Raw genomic sequence first — 6,000 nt, forward strand, 5'->3', positions numbered from 1 at the left:
TCTCTCTCTCTCTCTCACACACACACACACACACGGCTCCTCCTCTCCACACTTCCCCCTTCCTTCCTTCCTTCCTTCTTCCTTCCTTCCCCGCTTTCCCGCCCCTCTCGCTTGGCAGCTCGCTTCTCTGGGCGCCAGCCAGTGACTCGCTGAGGTGTCTGCTCCGCGCTGCTCAGAGACAAGGGCGGCGGCAAGCAACAGCGAGGGAGGGTGCTCACGATACACAAGGGCGGCGGGAGCACTACTACTACTACTGCTGCTGCTGCTGCTGCCACCGCCGCCCAGGCCACGGAGAGAGACGCCGCAGCGCCACCCAGACAGCCAAGCGTGACTGACTGAAACACACACACACTCTTTCTCCGTCGGCCCTACCGCGCAGCTGCGCTAGTTTCCCCTTCAGACTTTCAGCCTCAAAGCCAGACAACAAGTCTGGAAACGGGCGAAGCGAGGGGCCGCGCGGTTTAGCCAATCCAGAGAGAGGAGCCTCTAGCAACAGCCAATGACCCTGCTCTGAAGAGCGGCCGTGAAGGGAAGAAGAGCAGGTTAGGGTGTGTGAAGAAGAAAGGCGGTGGGAGAGAGTTCGAGCCTTCCGAGGGGGTTTGGGGGACGCGTTTGGCTGGCAGGGAAAAGGTTGGAGGAAAGGGAGTAACGAGGCTCGCGAAGGAGGAGAAGGATAAGAATGGGAAGACAGAGAGAGAGAAAGAAATTTGTAAAGGCAACTAAAGGAAAGAATAGCAAAGAGGAAGAAGAAGAAATGTTGACATTTGAAATCGTATGGAGAAGAGTAGGAGGAAGGCAATGAATGAGGAAAAGGGGAAACTCGACAGCAAGGCTAGCAGATTTGGCAAGAGCGGTCTTAAATTAGCCTGACGCTGACTTGGCATTTCCCCAAATCGGATAGTTGTGTATGTAAACAACAACATGACTTAAAGGGTGCCAGCTGGATTTTTCTTCTCGCTGTCAAGTTTTTTCTTCTTCAAGATGACAGAAATATAATTTCAACCAGGCTACTGCCAATGTAGAAGGATTTCAATGGTGAATGGTGGCTCATTTCTCATGCTGCCTGATAAAATGTTTGATATTTCTGAAATGCTGATATAGAACTGTTTACCATAGTTTACATAGTTCTATCAAAAGGGGCTACACATGACTGACCCCTACATGTTCACCCAACGTGTGAAGGGACTGTGGGCCCACATCATCGGAACATAGGAAGTTGCCTTATATTGATTCAAACCATTGGTCCATCTAGAATAGTATTGTCGACACTGACTGGTAGCAGCACTCCAGAATTTTAGGAAAGAGTTTTTCAAACCCTACATGGAGATGCCAGGGGTTGAACTTGGGAGCGTCTATATACAATGTATGTGCTCTGCTACTGAGCTGCAGCCCTCCCCCCCCTCCACTGCTGACATGTTTACTGTATTTGGCCACAGTAAGAACGAGCCTTTCACATGTACATAAGAAGAGCCATGCTAGATCAGACCAAAGTCCAGCATTCTGTTCCAACAGTGACAAACCAGATGCCTACAGGCAAAATGTTAATGCAATAACACCCTCCTGCCCATGTCCCCCAGCAACTAGTATACAGAGGCATTTACTGCCTCTGATTCGGGAGCAAATACTTAGTCATCATGACTAGTAGCTACAGATAGTCATGATGATTGTCAGTATTTGTCCTCCATAAATTTGTCTTATCCCCTTTTAAAGCCATCCAAGGTGGTGTCCAACATAATATATTGTGATAGCAAGGATGTATATACATACATAAATGGATAGGGTTACATTCCCTCTGAAGAACCAGGTCTGTAGTTTGGGGGTACTGCTAGATACATCTCTGTCACTGGAGACCCAAGTGGCCATTGTGGCTCGGAGTGCCTTTTATCAGTTTCGGATGGTTTGCCAACTATGCCCTCTCGTGGACAGGGATAGCTTGGCCACAGTGGTGCAGATGCTAGTAACCCTCAAGACTGGATTACTGCAATGCTCTCTGTGTGGGCCTGCCCTTAAGGTGCTCCAAAAGCTGAAGCTAGTGCAGAATGCAGCAGCTCGGATGTTATCGAGAGCTGCTGCTTTTCAGCATGCAACTCCTTTGCTGAGGGAACTTCACTGCCTATTCACTACTGGGCCAGGTTTTGGTCACCACACTTAAGAAAGGATATTATAGAGCTAGAAAAGGGCAACTAAAATGATTAAGGGGCTGGAACATCTCCCCTATGAGGGAAGGTTACAGTAACTGGGATTGTTTAGCTTGGGAAAATGGAGGCTAAGGGGAGACATGATAGAGGTGTACAAAATTATACATGGGATGGAGAATGCAGATAGGGAGACTTTTTTCTCCCTCCATCAAAATACTAGGACCCGGGGTCATCCCATGAAGCTGATTGGTGGGAGATCCAGGACAAATAAAAGGAAGTACTTCTTCACACAGTGCATAGTAAAATTATGAAACTCACTACCACAAGATGTAGTGATGGCCACTGATTTGGATGGCTTTAAAAGGGGGTTGGATAAATTCCTGGAGGAAAAGGCTATCAATGGCTACTAGCCCTGATGGTTGTGTGCTATCTCCAGTATTCGAGGCAATAAGCCTGTGTGTATCAGTTGCTGAGCAACATGGGTGGGAAGGTGTTGTTGCACCATGCTTGTTCATCCCTGGCCAATGGCTGGTTGGCCACTGTGTGAACAGAGTGCTGGACTAGATGGACCCTTGGTCTGATACAGCATGGCACTTCTTTTGTTCTTATGTAGGTTTAAGGTTTTGGTACTAGTGTACAAAGCTCTAAACAACTTCATGAGAGAGTACCTTCTTACTTACTAACCTGCCCGGTCACTGAGGTCATCAAAGGGCATGTTCCTGGTGGTTCCAAATGGACCTATGGCCCAATTGGAGTCCACCCAGAGAAGACTTGTTTAGAAGATGGTTGCAAAAATCTTTCTTAACCTTCAAGCACCTCTGTCCCCACAGTTCCTTGGCATTGGTTTCACATATGAGCCTTGCATTAGCTCTTCAATAAATTCTATTCTAATGACATTTTAGCATTGCTGTTTCTGCATGTGAAACGTCCTCTTTTCATCAGCCCAAGAACTGTATGCTGCTCTTCCTAATCAGTGCATTCAAACAATTGTGGTATGGCGGCAGTGACTTTGTACCCACCCTACAACCTCTACTGCATGTCATGGGTTGTAGGGTGAGTATGAAGCCATTGCTGCTATGTCACACGTTGAGTTTAGATGACACACCAACCTGCACTGCAGTGTGGAGAATAATGCAAATGGTGGTCACATGCGCAGTATGCATGGGGCAGAGGAAGAATCCTTGATGGCTTCTTCCCCTGCTGTGATTGTCTGAACTCAGTTATAGTGTTTGGGGTCACATGTAACACAACAACATACAATCAGAGTGATTGGAGGTTGATTATTCAAAGCAGAAACAGCTCACACATGGCATGCCAGCGGAAAATTGTAGGTTCATTAACCCAAGAATTGCCACCATCACGTGCGAACCAGGTCTTTATGTTGTGGCTGGGATTGGGTAAAAATAGTAAATCTTTGTGTGGGGCAAAGATTTGTCTTTTTATGTGTGTGTAAAGCACTTCATTAAAATCATGGTGGGCTGAAACATTTAATTGCTTCTATATCTTGATTGAAAATAAAGGGGCATCAAAGGGAATTCTGCAAAAGGTCTCTTTGACTGGGCATTTTTACTAAACTACTTCCACAGTAATATGAATAGTGAATTTATGTCTTGTGTTCATACTCATGAGGGTACCCTTTTAAATTCAAATTAATTTTGACAATACACAAAAGAAAAATGATCATCTAGGGAAGTCTATAAAAGATGAAGGTTTTAGGATTTTACACCCCAAACCTTCTGTTCCCTATTAGTAATTCATTTCTGTTTTTGTTATATGCATTGGAATCTGACATCTGGCTGATAAAATGTTGTTGTGGGGTCTGTAATTTTTAATTTCATTAGATATTTAAATATTAAATCATAGCAATTTATTAATTGTTCTGGCTGGTTTTGCTTTGAATGATACTAAAAAATTTATAAATATATTCCCAGTGTGAATATCCAGGATAATAGACCTAGACTATGACGTTTCTCAGAGCTACCAAATCAACAGCTCTGGCAGCAACACTGCTGTTTTCCACGTGCTGTTTGCCTTATGTTCCTTAAGCTAGTTCTGGAGGGACCACTTCAAAGGATTAAGGTAGTTTAATTTTCATGCCTCTTTAATCCTTGGCATCTTTGCCAGAACTGCTAGCAAATGTGCCAGTAGGAGTGGTGAACTAAACCCAACACTTTTAAATGTATATATGCTATTTATTTATTTGTTTATTTGTTTATTTGTTTATTACATTTCTATTCCACCCAATAGCCGGAGCTAAAGAACATACCTCAAATAGGATCCAGTCCAGTCAGTGTTAAACACTTCTAAATCCCACTGATGTTGCTGTACATGCTTACATCTCTTTCACTGAAATCAACTGGATTTAAATGTGCTTTAATTTTGGCTGGATTATGCCTATAGTCGCACTATCTGGTCTGACTTTTAGGGTCAACTTAACAGTCTACTAGCATTCAAGAAAGCTATAAAGACTGATCTCTTCCAGCAAGCCTATCCAGTGGAATTTTAAGATGTTTTTAAAATGTTTTTAGGATGGTTTTTTTTGATGTTTTTAACAATGTATATTATGTTTTAATTGAGTATTATGTATGTTATCGTTTATTGTTGTTCCCCGCCTCAATCAAAATGGAGAGGCGGGCAAGAAATAAAATTATTATTATTATTATTATTCCACCAGGAGTGCCCCCAGATTGGACCTAGAGTGAGGTCAGACAGTGGAAGAGTCGTACTGACCTTGCTCCCACCAAAAAAGTTGGGGTAAGTCCCCAACTTTTTCAATGCGCTGCTTCACAGGAAAGCCCCATGGTGGCTGCGAAGCTGTGGTTATGTCAGCGCAGATTCAAAGCCACTGTGGGGCTTTCCCCACATATAGACAGCCCCTTAGAGGCAGTTCAGATAAGGCTCCAGATCACATGAAGTGGGGGAGTGGGATCACACTCAGCCACTCCATACATTTAGACATTGGGTTGAATCCAAACTTAATAGTGATAAGTTAGGCAGGACTAACTTGTCCAATTGATTTCAATGGGTCTACTTTAAGCATTACTGGATATAACCCATAATGTTTGCATAGGGCTTATGTGTGTAGCAGCCTGTGGAAATAGGCCTGATCCATGGAAACATCCTCATTTCCCCACCCCAAGACTCACTACAGATATTGGATTCCATTTGCCAGACTGTATGCAAACATCAAAGCATTAATATCCAGTGGAAGGAAGAACAAGCAGGTGCAATTCTGCCCCTCTGCAATGTATCAGTTTTATCCTGTTAGAAACTTGTCTGAATCATCTCTTAATCCCCTGGGAAGTCTGTTTGAATTGGGTGTTACCGAATGTTCCCTCTAGATATATATACAAAATTGCACATGTTCATGAGATAACATGTTATGGGACCTTTTAACTTTGGCAATAATGTGTCTTGGCAGAAGGGGCCTACGGGAGAGAGAGAGAGAGAGAGAGATTAAACACACAAGAGTTTAACATGTACACTCATTACTTGGGGAAATTAGCTGGTAAAGCCTTTTTTACAGAATGCCAAAACATTGGTGATTTCATACACAAAACATGCAGAGCAAACCAATATATGCGATTGAAAATTTTTCACCAGGTCTGAATGATGGGGAAATTAGCTAATAGTTCTAAACCAAGACCTGCAGTGCATGGACTAGGCCATGGACATGTATGTAACATCTGGACTGATCTGGGCTTCTGGATGCAAGGAGGAGGTTCCGTAGCTCAGTGGTAGAACATCTGCTTTGCATGCAGAAGGTCCCAGGTTTGATCCCCACTTAGGGCAGGAAAATCTCCTGCCTGAAACCCTGGGGAGCCGCTGCTCATCAGTGTCAACAATACTAGGCTAGATGGAC

This window comes from Elgaria multicarinata, chromosome 6 (genome assembly GCF_023053635.1).
Source record: "Elgaria multicarinata webbii isolate HBS135686 ecotype San Diego chromosome 6, rElgMul1.1.pri, whole genome shotgun sequence".
Lineage (NCBI taxonomy): Eukaryota > Metazoa > Chordata > Lepidosauria > Squamata > Anguidae > Elgaria > Elgaria multicarinata.